Source organism: Rattus rattus, chromosome 5 (genome assembly GCF_011064425.1).
Source record: "Rattus rattus isolate New Zealand chromosome 5, Rrattus_CSIRO_v1, whole genome shotgun sequence".
NCBI lineage: Eukaryota > Metazoa > Chordata > Mammalia > Rodentia > Muridae > Rattus > Rattus rattus.
The window spans coordinates 121,727,879-121,742,112 of record NC_046158.1 but is presented as its reverse complement, the minus strand read 5'-3'; the positions used below and the strand labels follow the sequence as shown (position 1 = coordinate 121,742,112).

Here is a 14,234-nt window from a genome sequence, read left to right as displayed (position 1 = left end):
TGGCTTCTCAGTGTGCTTTTAACTCCACTGCAGTAAGTGGCATATATAACAGCACCACACAGCACCTGCCGCCGAGAATCTTCCTGGGGATGACAGCACTGGGTTTTGCTCTTGGGAGGAAAGAGTCATCATGGTTGTTCCTGTTCCCTTAATAAGGCCAAGCTGGTTCGAGAGCATGTGCCAAAAACTTAGCCAATTATAACTCCCTTCCCTCCCTACCAAACGGCCTGTGTCAAGCGGAGAAGATCTGCCAGCTCCCTCCCAACAGGCAGACTTCACAAAGGAGATTTCATAATAGGTCTGAAGTCTGTAGGTGTCAGGCTGCCTTTAAAATTAGTCTGGTTCCCAGGTCCCTTCTAGTGTGACTACGACAGAGACAGAGAGGGTCCTTAACTGGAGAATACAGACAGAGAAAGACATCTTGGGAATGCAAGGAACTGTTTCTGGCAGTTAAAAAGAAATTCACATTCAGAGGCCCAGATGCAGCGCTCTCTCGCTCTCACACAGGGGTTTACCCAGCAGACCATCCAGGATTTTCTCTGCCTTCCCGTGCAGGTCATAGCACTCCCTAACAGACTTCCCAGGGGCACGTTTTTCCTCCCTATTTGTGAGTCTCAGCTGTAATTTTCTACTTGAGTATTTCTGCTCTTGGGAAGCTAGCTTAGGAATCGCTTGGCATGTTTATCATGGAAGAAAAGTATTCTAGAAGAAGCCCTGGTTTGCCATTTGAGTAGCGTGCCCTCAGCTGAAAAGGTACATTTTCAATTTCAGAGACAATTCACCATCACATCCAGCAGGGGGCGCCAATGCAGAAGGCTTGCTCTCAAAGCCCAACTTGCAATCTCGGGCAATTAGATTAGCATGCATCTCACTGTCTTTTAGGACATTCTGGCTGCGTTCTATCTTTCCATCCATTTTAAATGCTTCCAGTGAGTGAGTTCTTACTGAAAGAGTGGGCCTCTGTCGGTGTATGTGTGGGGTGGAGGTGGGGGGAGAGGAAGACACCACGCCGACTTATATTACTCGGTTACCAATACGTGTTCGATAAGGAGCAGCCCCATCTGTCTGTCTTCACAGGAAACATATAAACGATAAAAAGTTAAGTGGGGTAGGGCATATAAACTTGTGGTTTCTAGAAGGGATTTTAAAAGGGTTACAATAAATGTGAAACAATACCTACCTACAGGGAAGCACCCGGCTAATTTGTTGGCTTAAAAAAAAATGTCACACAGAAGCTAGTTTCCAGGTAGCTAAAATTTCCCAGTTACTGCACATTTAGGATCATATATTCACTTGAGATAATACACTTTCATGGCTTTTATGCAGTGTGTGATGTGACATTTTACTTAAGCAGAACAACCAGGGAGAATTTTTCTGTCGTCCTCTTCCTGCGTCTCTAGTATTATTTCTAACCATCTATCTCTTCAACCATATTTATTAAGCATGTGCTATTTGCAAGAACACATTTCACAGGGTTTATATGAATAAAACGAAGGGGCCCGCCTGCAGAATGAATTCATACTAGAAGAAGGGGACTGTCCTCGCTGGGCTGTGACAGGAATTCTGTGCGTGTTTAATTCTCTATTGAGGGAGATTGCAAGGCAGAATCCCAACACTATGGCCAGAAGGTGTTACCTCGGTATTTTTAGTTCTTTCCACAGGCTGTTTATGAAATGGGAATAGAAAGGTAAATCAATGAGGATGAAGCCCTTGGCTACTACTGAGCCAGCGGTCTGACGTGTACTGCTCGCTGGCACGCTGTTACCGCTTCTTACACAGGTCTTTGGACTTTTAGACACAAGCAAATCAGTTCAGATACAGCAGTTCACAGACTAACTTCTTGGTCCTCAGTCTTTAGTCCTCTGTAACAGGGTAACCATATGACAGTGTCCTCCGTCTGTGACTAGGAAACTCACTCCATTGATGCTGGACTTAGCTGCTTGAGGTGGACAATAAAATACGAGTGGACAAGATGTGAGCTGTACTTTAAAGTGCTTCAGAGCTGGATTCGTGTCTTGTCTTATGCTCCCACTGTCTGGCATGGGAAGGAGATGCTTTTGCAGCTGTGGTTGAAGGAGGACAAGAAGGAGGTAGAACAGCCTTCAACCCAGAGCAGAGTGAGGCCAAGATTAAGGAATTCATATCTCAAAATGCTATCATCTAGCCGATCCTAGCTGATCTAGTTGATTTAGCCGATCTAGTTGATCAGGTAATCAACCTACAGTCTGCAGACCCCTGAGAAAAAATAAGTTCTTGTAAGTAACTAGAAGTCAGGAGAGTTTATGGCATTATTATTGATGAAAGTAACTGATAATAGTTGAGTAATATATATGGTATGTTTTCCTGTTACTTCTTACTAAATGTTGACACTCTTTTTTGGAGAGAGAGAGAGGAGAGAGAGAGAGAGTGTTAAACAATAATTCTGGGTGTATTTTGAAATCTCGTCTTCTCATTGATTTGGTATGTGTATGTGGGGTGTGTGATGTGTGGTACATTTGCGCATGTATGGAGATAGGTGTACCCACAAGGTACCAGAAGAGGATGCATGTGTCTTGCTATATCACTCTCTGTCTTAGTCCCCTGACGTACTGTTTCTCCTTGAATCTGCAGTTAGACTGGTAGTCAGCCAACTCCAGTGATTCTCCTGTCTCTGACCCTGTACAGCCTGTGTGGCCATGTCCAGCTCTTTGCACAGGTGTTGGAGATTTGAACTCAAAACCTCATGCTTGTGCCAGTGCTCTTACCACTGCACCATCTGTCCAGTCCCCACCTACCCACATGAGTCATTGACTGACTGAGACAAGCTCTCTCATTCATCTGGATTGGCTGGCCACCAAGCCAATGCTCCTTACGTGGAGTCACAGGCCTCCAGCATTTTTGCAGAAGAACCAAATTTGATTCCTAAGCTTGCACAGCAGGCCCTTTACCAATGGGGTCCTAGGTCAGTTCTGTCTTCCGTGTAAGGAGATTAGTCTTGCCTGAATTTTGTTTTCTCATCTATATATTCATTTCACACATTTCAAAATGGTCTAGAAACATGCATTTGGAAATGAAATTAGACTACATACGAGAGAAATAGTCCTAAAGATTGTCACTGACACTGCTATGATAATGTTTATGATTTGCTTAATTATATAGCTATGTGGGCAGCAGCTAGCATGTGCTGATTGCTGTCTACCGTCTATTCAGTTTGAAAATACTCTGTATAGACTATTGAATGTATGGACTACCTCAAGAAGTCGCTATGACCACAGTACTTTGTAGGGCTGCCACAGCTGACAAAGAATCATTGCAAAGGTTCCCAAGATCAATCTGTTCTTGCCTCCCCGGAAAGACAGCTAATATTTATGATCTAAACATGATGGTTAAATTCTAGGGAGACGAAATATACAAAGTTATACTTTAAAATTTAAGCTGGGGGCAAAACCACTGCCTCTTATGAATTCTCTGAATTAATAAAAAAACCCACAAAGGCCTCAAACTTGTCACTTGAACCACGTGGGTCCAATGCTACAATTTTAAAATTGTTTTTATAATAACTTTATACATTGGCATAGCATGTCTTTACCTTAATATAAATATTGATATATTTTTTTAAAAGGCCTTTTTTGTATTGCAATAATTTTAAGCAGCAAGGACGGGAGGGGGGCTTTTTGTTTTCAGTCTGAAACACTAGAGAGTGAACTGCAGACATAACCATCGCCTTATTACTCCACCAGCTCTGGACATGCTGGTGTAAGATTCATACAAAAATAAATAAGTAAATAAAAATTCTCCTTCTGACTACGACACAACCGCCAAGACCGGAAATGAACACTGATGGCACTCCGCTTACCCAAGCCCCGATCACGCTCATATTATACCTGCTTCCCAAGACACCCTTCGCAGCCGGCTCGGAGTACCTACGTCACGTCCCTGTCATGTTTCTTTCATCTCCTCCCGCCTTGGTTCAAACCTGGTGCCCAGCGTGTATTCTCTCACCAGATGATCAACGAGAGAATCTACCATGGAAAGACAGGGAGGAGTGAGGACTGAAGAAATGGAGAGGGCGTGGGAGGGGCGCTAATTCCAAACAGTAACCGTTTTGGTTCTGAGGGCGTCACCAGCTGCTTGAGCTCTTAGTGAGAAATCTCCAAGTTGGCTGATTCGTATTAATGGGAAACCTCACGCCTGTCTTTCAGGAAAGATAAAGAGGCGTTCACCTGAGTGCTCTGCAGCTGTGGTTCCTGGCAGCTGCTGCCTGCTGGTGCCTCCTTTTTATCACCTCTGTGCTTGGCTATCACATGGTCCAGTGAACCTTGCAATATTCCTACTCTCCACTTTTACAGATAGAGAAGTGGAGCTCGTGTAAATTAGCGAACTCCTCTGATCTAGCAGAGTCCCTTTAGAGCTGTTTTGATGCAGGTCAGATTACCACAAGGCACAGCTTTTCTCTTGCCCGTGTAGACTCTCGCGACCTATGCTCGCCTGCTGAACAGTTGGTGGACAGCTTCTGCATCCCCCAAAGGCTCACAAACGGCGATCCCCAGTGTGGCGATGACGCAGTGCACTCTCTCAAGAGATGGAGCTGCCTGGAAAGCGCTAGGGCTGTGGGATATGGCAGAAGGGATAGTGTATTCTTGAGGCTTCCCGTCAGTTTCTACAAGACCTAGTCTCCCCATATGATCTGTTTCCCAAGCACTGGGCCATTGTGAAGGCTACAGCCGGAGTACAAATAGATGGGAATGCTCAACTTTGAACCACGGGCCTTCAATCTGTGGGCTAAATAAACAATTTTCTTAAAAAAGTAATTTACCCAACCTTAAGTATTTTGTGACAACCCTTTGTTATAGAGATCCCTACCTCCTCATACCTTAGCACCTAGTGTGGTGCTATAAATCAATTAGGAGGTTCGAATGCACATCCCAAGGGATTAAGAGAAAAATGTTATATTCTCTCCAGGGAGCAATTATTACTTGTGCTTGACATATATTTCATTTCTTTAAGTCGAAAAAGGATGAGGTCCACCTGAAAGCTGTTCTTGCACTACATAGAGCTGTGGCTTACTTTTCTTTAAATCCGTATTTCTTCAGTATCAGATAATGGTTCCTACAAAGATGGGATAGACCCAAAGGAGCAAAGGTCATACAAAGTCTTTGCTCACATTCTCTGATAGAAAGGACTCTGTGGTGGAGCCCCTCAGGGTTCCCTGAGCTCACTCTTCTCTGTTGGCCTGTAGGCTACTGAGACAAGACTGGCACATTTAAGGACAGACTACTGGATTAATACACTTTCGCAATGTGCTTTTCTTTATTTTTAAACTAAAACTTAATGGTGAAAGCTTAGCATGCTCAGGCATTGTTGTTACTACTGTAATCTTTTAAAACAAGCTATGCTCTTGACCTTGGGCTGAGCTGGATGTGTCTACAACCTTTCCTTTGAAAAAAATCAGGATCTTAAACTGGGCACACTCAAAAAAGCAGCTGTGGTTATTTGAATAAGAATGGCTCCCATAGGCTCATGTATTTGAATGCTTCAGTCACCAGGAAGTGGCGCTATTTGAAAGAATTAGATTTAGAGGTGTGGCCTTTTAGGGGGAAATGTGTTACTTGGGGTGGACTCTGAGGTTTCAAAAGCTCACACCAAACTTACAGTTTCTCTTTTCTGCCTGTGGATCAGGAGGAAGCTCTCAAATACTGCTTCAGCTACTGCCTGCATTCTCCCATGCTCCCTACCATAATTACAATAAATGAAACCTCGGAAAATGTAAGCAAGTCCTCAGAGAAATGATTTCTTTTACAAAAGCTGCTGTGGTCATGAAATCTCTTCACAGTAACAGAACAGTGACTAGGACTATACTCCTTAACACAGAATGATCAAGAATGAACCCATGCTTGCTGCTCAGTGGGAACACTTAGGGAGGCAGAGGCAGAGGCAGGTGGATCATTGAGTTCAAGGTGAGCATGCTCTACTATAGCCAGGTCTACAGAGAGAAATCCTGTCTTGAAACAAAGAAACAAACAAAAAACAAACAACATGGACCCATTCTCTATATGCGTATTCCCCCTCTGAAAAGTGTTCCTTCGATTCAGTTGGTGGATGAGAGCACTGTTTTAGAAATAGCTCACATGTTCTCCTGCTTGCTGCCTGTTATAATTTTTCTCTACACTTGGCTATGAGTGTATTGGCCTTTCACTCACCAAGATGTAAACTGATTGGGTTGCACTCCCTCTCACTTGCTCCCAGCCTATCAGGCTATGGTTGTTTCTCCAAGACCCTAGGACCCCTTCTTTCCACACCTTCCCTGTCTGCCTAGCATCCTTGCAAGTCTTTGTTCAAGTGTCTCCCTTCAGTCAGGTCTTTGCTGAATCAATCCTCCGTATAAACCCAAAACTTCTCTCGTACACACACTCTCTCCTCCTTGATCAGAACTATCCCGTTGCTCTTTATTAATCGTTTATCAGTTTATGCAGGTATCACGTTCATGTTTCTGTTTACCTGTCACTGTTTGAAGGTGCCTTCTTCCCAGGCAAAGACCTTCGTCTGCTTCATTTCCTGATATCCAGTAAGGATGTAAAGTGAGAATGGGGTAAGTCTTCAGCAACTATTTATGACTTAACGACATATGAAAACTGCCTTACCTGGCCTTGCCAGGTTTGTGAATGTATCATAAAAAGGAGAAACTATCCCCTTCCTAACGTCTTCAGATTGCTTATCAAATTGGAAAGTAGTAAATCAGGTGAGACAGTTGACTCAGATATAAGAGAAGTGGTCCTTCACTTTACGACACCTGCTGCCATTTTCTCTCCTTACTAGAGCAGTGAATCACAGAGAAAAATGGTTTCCCCAGGCCTGTGGCTACTTGTATGAACCTCGCTCTAATGTAGTTCTCTCTAATGATGTGTAGAATTTCTTGGCAAGATGGCAAGACTTCCAAAACTAGTGTTGAGTGTGTGTGTGTGTGTGTGTGTGTGTGTGTGTGTGTGCGCGCGCGCACGCTCACTGGGTTTCTAGGTCCTGCTTTTCTGTCTGCCAGAAGCAGTTCTACCCTAACCAACACAAACTCAAAGCGTAGGTGCAAAACTCATCGATTGGTCTTCAGTCATGGGGAAACCTGTGAACCATGCCTCAGATACCATAGTGACCTCTAGAAGGAAGAGAAAATCATGGAAAATACTACTTTTAAAGCATGTGTGGCTATCAGAGACATGAGTGTGGCTTGGCTAACAAGAGGAAGTATAGGACATTATAGCATGCATCTGCTCCTTCTACACATTTTGTATGACAGCAAAGAGCCAAAGCCTAAGAATTCACCGAGTATCTGTAGAAAGATTGAACTTCACGGCATTTTAACATCAACAGTGTGACCCTAGCACACCCACTAGGCTGTGATGTATCTTGGTATAAAAATAGCAGATATTAATACATTGGAGATCTATTTGCACTATCACATGAGACCCTAATAGCTAACATATGGTTCCGCATATGGCATGTTGATACAGACACTTTTATTCCGATGGGGCTAGCTTTTAATCAGAGGATTTCCAGGTATTTTACAAACAGGATTCATCAGCAAAGACTTCCCTAGGGGAAGTTGTAGTGCCCATGGAGACACATAGCATCCCGCACACAATCAAGACCTATTAAAGAATGATAAGAAGAAGAAAATATTAATGAGCCATTTTTTTTTAAAAAGAAGCTAATGAATGGAAATTAAGCACATTTCCCAAAGTCTCCCAATGACTTGATAGGGCAACTATCAAATTATATTGACATGGGTAGTCACTGTGGTAGGTGATCTATGTTGGAGAAACAACAATAAATGACACAATTTCTACATCTTTGCATAACCTGGTCTCTACTCCATAGTTGGGAAAGTTGTGACCAAAGTTAGTTACCATAATAGCATTTTAGTGGCATTTCTCCCCTCCCCCATTCCTCCTCTTCAATTGTAGTTTTCTATTAACTTCAAGCCTCGAGGTTAAATTTCCTTCTAAAACCTATAATTCTCTATATTGCCAGTTCTGCTCCCCAGTCAAGAAAACCAGTGTGCCTACACATTTTTCTTCAAACAGGCACACATTGTACTTTGTGCAGATGTTAAATTCAGAATTGGCAAAAGAAAGCAGGTTTTTTTCTTTCTTTTTAATTTTCTGAAGAATGGAAAATATATAAAGACTTTAAATAGAGCCATCATCCCCTGAATAAATTCAAAAGCTGTTAGACATCTTTATCATCAATTACTGTTTGCTGGGTACCTACAAAGTTCAAGTTGCTGGGGAAGGAATAAATTAAGTTCTTTGGAAAACAAAATACTGCCAAGGACGGGTGGAAGGCCTTCATGAGATGTGTCTGTTTGCCTATATAGCATGGAAGTGAAGCTAGAAATTATTAAGAAAATTTGTACAAATTATTTCATCTACAGATATCTAAATAAGTGCTGGGTGTTTGAGCTGAGTAAGACTGTCCTTAGTACAGTGTTGTACCTCTCCCCAAGGCCTTGTCCCCATGGTCCCTTGGGATATCACTGACAGCAGATGTGTATGCGTGAGTGCTAGTTTCCTTATGGAACAACTCCAGAGGGAACTTCTTTTACATAGTGAATACTCTCACTGATGCCCTGTCTGGTACAACTAATGTACACATATCTAAGATTGTAGGCATTTCCCATGTTACCCTGGAAAGAATAAGCTGTCATTTTCAGACTAATAGAACTTTCTTTCAAAAATAGTTATCCCTTCCATGTGTAACCCCACTATTTAAGGTTGAAAATAAAAATTGTAAGGTGACTATTGGAGTTCTCTTAAGTTGATGGAAATGATGTATATGAATTGAGTCTGTCCATTTACTAACAGTGTGCCCTCACAGAATTTACACTCCTCTAGACCTCACAACCACCCCAAGGTGGACTAAAAGAAAAGCAATGCTTTCTTTGTATATTTTTTCACTTCTAAAAATCGTTGAATAATGGCTTATTGTGACCAAATTTTTATCTGTGTCTGATATTGTGTCAGAGTAATTTTCAACACAACATTCATTTACATCACATGAAAGTACAGTGGTCACAGTACCCACATGGGATTGGTACCATGACGCCTTGAGTATCAAAATTCACAGATGCTTGCATCCTCATATAAAATGGTGTGCTCTTACGTAACCTGAGCAGCCATTCTGTATGGGTTACATCATCTCTCGATGACTTTACCACACAATACAACACGAAGGCTATGTGAATTGTTGCACTGTTTGGCTTAGAGAATAACGATATCAGGGAAAGCTTTCAAATCTGTTCAGTAGAGATATCATTTCCTTCTTTAGTGGAATTTGAAACTTCAGAACCTGGGGATACGGAAAGCATCTATAATTTGCAATCAGTGAAACTATACAGCTTTAAGCAGAACAAGCTGAAGTTGAATTTGTGTATAATTAGGGCATAGGAATCTGTCTTTCTGTAGAAAACAGTTAAAACTTACTGGATCTAGACATGAGATTCTCAAATATCACCCTGGCCCCCAAACCCCAGGCAGGCTTCTCACAGTGCACATTGCTGAATTCTGCTTCAGCAGAGCTACGGATGGGACCAGACCTTTTATTGTCTAAAAAAGTCCCAGGTGATAATCCAAGGTTGTTATGGGTGAGACGCCACACCTTGAGAAACATTGGCTCCCCTGTATTTAAGTAGTAAAAATAGAAGCTACCCCATGCTGCGGGTCTCATTCATCAAATATGGCCACAGGCAGCCCTCTCAAGTTCATGACTGGATTGCTTACTCTTCACCTTCTGAAGCTTTGCAGCCATGACTTGAGTAGTCACTTGAGAATATAGTAGGTATTTATTAGAAAAGGTCATTTTTAAATAAGATTAATGTGTAAAATTCATCTTTACCCTAAAATTTTGACTAAAAAGTCTTAATTATATTACTTTTGCTTGAGATATACTTTTGCTTGGTTTAAAGGCATTGAGCGAGATGTCTTGGAACTTCTGCTCTTCAGCGACTGAGTTGGGAATTCTGGACACAGGACTGAGCCTTCCAGGAGCCTACTGGGGAGACACACGAGTGGCCCAGAACTTCTGCTGTACTTGCCAAAGAGTATGATGGATGAAGTAAGGAGGGCTTTACATGCTCTTAAGGTGAGCATTGAATTCCAGTCACGAGCAGCCAGTGACACCTCACAGGAGGTATTGCTTCACCCAACAAAGCATTTGTCCTTGAGCAAAATTTCCTGAGTACTCTAGTCTCTACCATAATGTCTCTGTTAGGACTGTGACAGTCACTGGCCACATACAGCTATTTGACATTTGAAATGTGCTAGTCCAAACTGAGATGTCCTGTAAATATAAAATACATACCAGATATTGAGGACAATGTGTTGCCTTGACATTTTGGACACACACATTTAGATGACATTTTAGTTCTATAAAGTAAAAATGAATTTCAGTCAGGTGCCCTCAGACTTATAATCCTCCTGCCTGAGCCATCCCAAGGCTACGATTAAAGAGGTGTACCTATGATTTCTTTAGTTTTTAAAATGGCTTTTCAAAACTTAAAAATGGCATATGCATTTGCGAGTCACACTATATTTCCAACTCTTAGCATTGCTTGAAATACAGCTGGTATGGGGGGGAGCACAGAGCTGAGAGTCCAGATGGGCATATGGGTATTGTCTCTCAAGCTGTTTCTCTCTTGTTTCTCACTTCTAATTTCTGTGGACACCAGTGACTTCTTGCTATGAATATGAGGCAGGTTTTTTTTTCTTTTTTCCTGGACTCCGAAGGAACCTTGTCTTGCTGATCCTGAAGTGAGTCAGGGTAGCAATTTAATACCCATAGGAAGCCTAGTCAATGGGATAACAGGAGTTCAGCAAAGAACCATGGCCAAGCATTCATGTAACCCTGAGGTGCTTTCTCCCGATGTCTGCCAGAGGACTGGGACCTAAGCTGTCCCCACAAAGCCATTGTCTATGCACCTATTTTGTATTCTCTTCCTTCCCCAATCTTGCTGCACTCTTCCCCTCCTGGAGCTTCCTGGGATCAGTGCTTGTCCTTGAATTCTAACCTTAGAGTATGCTTCAGGTAGATCGGATCAAAGAACGTTTTAAACCAACTATCTACACAAACACATTATTCCCAATCATGCTAAGTGCTGATGATGGGAAATGAAGATTGCTAATTGACTCTTCGCAAGATCACCTGAGGGCTTCCCCATAGACGTGGTGTTTAAGCTGGAGATCCTAAAACTGATCAGTAGAGCTTAATAAGATGAAAAAAGAGAGACAGATCATGCTCCAGGTGGAATGAAGAGCACCTGGAAGATGCAAAAGACCTTGATTTTTTGAAGATTTTGAGAGGAGTCCATGGAATTGGACTAAGTGGGAGAGATTCAGACAAAGGGAGGAGATGGAGGAGAAAGGTGGTGGGGAACAGAGGGAATGTTTCATGGGAGAAGGGAACAAAACCTTAAGATCATATATGGCTGGGGAAGGACAGAAATTCAGCACAGTTGGAGGACTGACCACAGAGGATATGAAGGCAGGAGTAAGGTCAGGTGAATAAGTTGCCATGTTAGAAAAAGTTTCATATTCTTTGGGGGGGAGGGTAGCAGGGAGCGAGGGAAGGATTCTCTTTCACACAGTAGCTGTGAGAAGTATGCATTGAGTAAGGTGGGGAGAAAAGGCAGCTGTCTACAGCTCCATTGGATTGAATTAAAATTTGTCAGAGGAGGGATGACAGAGAGATATACCAGGGGCAGAATCAGTAGCTTTGGTGAGCTTAAATGAAAATATGCAAGAGCTATGATAACACGTCTATGGGAAAATTCTCCATCATCAGTCATTACAACTTCATCATATAACTGTTCTGTTTTACTGGTGCAGAAGTAATGTTGTGAGTTGAGCCCCCACTCAGGTTGAGCTCCACAACAAGCATGGAGTAGACACTGTTGCATGCCTTGATTGACCACCATATTATATCACCTTGAATTCTACTCCAGCAGTCACCTAGGAAACCGAATGTAGGGTGCTTGAAAAGGGTGACAGGTTGGTTAACATAACCATGAGATAACTAATAGGTATATTTTAGGAGGAAGAGAGACAGAATAGATGCCAAGAAAAGGGACCTTAGTAAAGAGTCAGGGAGAAGGGTGGGGTCACGAGTTAAATGTTAAATGCACCTGCGGTGTAAGCAAGAGGACTCGTGCTTAGATACCAGCATCTCCATAGTAAAAGCTGGGTGTGGTTGCACATTCCTGTAATCTCAGGGTTGAAAGGCAGGGATGGCAGAGCCTTTTGGGGTCAATGGTCAGTCAGTCTAGACAATCAGCAAGCTCTAGAATCAGTTAGGGATGCTGCCTCACAAGGTAAGGAGAAGAATTGGAGAAGTGGTCCATATGGGCCTCCATATGTATGTACATGTGTATGTGTTCCTCCATTTGTATATACATGTGTACATGTGCATCCATATGTATGTATATGTGTATATGTGCCTCCATATGCATATGCATGTACATATGTGCATATGTATATACATTTGTATATGTGTCCCCATATGTACATACATGGGTATATGTGTCTCCATATATGCATATGTGCCCCTACCACATCTATACACACATATATAGAACATATACTAAAAATAAGTAATGTGAGACTTGACATACAATCTTTAACCCAGTGAAGCATCCAGGTGACAGTCATTTTTGTATGGTTCTGCTACTTGCAGATATTCCTTGTTAGATTTCTATTTTTTCCTTTGGTGACCTTGTCAGAATTGTACATTTTGACTGATGGTTTGAGACAGTTGGTTCCAATATCTGTTCTCTTTCTGTTGCAAATAGGAATATATCCTATTGTTATCCCTTGGGGCCTGCCTCAGCAAAATGGACAACAGCATACATTCTGTGATTTTTTTCAGACCGATTATGACTCTCTCTTTCACATCTCCAAGGCCTCACAGTTTCTTCCCTATTAAGCTATCCTTTAAAAATCAGCTGTTATTTTTTGGTTTAGTATGAATTACTTTCATTTAGTAGTAAATATGTCAACTCTCTCAAGACTACTGATAACACTAATTATCCAGTCTTTTATATAATAATAATGATAATAATAATAATAAATTCTAAAACTACTGTACAAAGTAAGGAATTCTAGGATTAGCTCATCTTGAATTTACTCAAAAATTCCCATTATGAATATATTTCAAAAAGAGTCTTACTGGAGTCTTATTTTGGATTCAATTTTCTACTTGTTCATTTTGGTCTTTATGCTTTTCCCAGTACTCTGCCTCTTTCCTTTATGTGAGGGTAGCATCTACTCTAATAAATCTTTTCTAGACTATAGCACTACACACACATACACATATACACACACATGCACACATGTGCATGCCTCCACACACACACACATACACACAAATACACACACATGCATGCCTGCAACACACACACAGAAACACAGAAACACACACATACACACACACACACATACACACACACACACACACACACACACACACACACACACACACACGCCCGTACCCACACCCCCTCCATGAATGCTTGCATACACACATATACATGCCTGCCTGCACAACCCACAACCCATACCCACTATTCCCCACATATACACACATACAATGCACACATATGCAGGCCTGACGCCTGCGCCACACACACACACACACACACACACACACACACACACACACACACACACACACACACACGTGCTGGGGATTGTATGCAAGGTCTCATACCTTTAAGGTGGGTGCTCTACCACTGCGCTTTCTCTATTGACCACATTCTGAACAGCAATTTGTCAACAGACTCAAGGACTAGGGGAACAAATGGTTGAGGGTAGCCAGTGATGCTAAACAACACAAGTCTCAGGAACCACAAGAGACAAACGACGTCTGCCTCCTCTCCTGGTGGTAGAGTGGGCCACTGCCAGTATGGGCAGTGCTATACACATGAAATGAGACGTGGATCTCGAGCTCAGGAGGATTCTGGCATGTTCTTTGTTCTTGCTGCCAAGTTGGTCAATTTACAGAAGTCTGCCCTTATCAGATGCACTCTTTTTGGATAACTTCAAAGGAATTCCAGCTGTCTCCTCTCCACAGAAATGTTTGGTGGGAAAAAAAGAATGAAAAAAAAAAGGCATCAGACTGGTTTATGATCAATGAAAACCATCTCTGCAAACCCTGACGTTGGAATGGTGATCAGGTGCTTTGTGGGTCAATTCCTTCTCGTGGGTCTTGGGGAA

General features: G+C 42.2%; 1 protein-coding gene across 1 annotated transcript in view; it reads right to left on the bottom strand.

Annotated features, from left to right (window-relative positions):
- The window catches only part of Macrod2 (mono-ADP ribosylhydrolase 2), a 2,209,545-nt gene that overhangs the window by 131,597 nt on the left and 2,063,714 nt on the right, over positions 1–14,234 (bottom strand). The gene's annotated exons all lie outside the window — the stretch shown is intronic.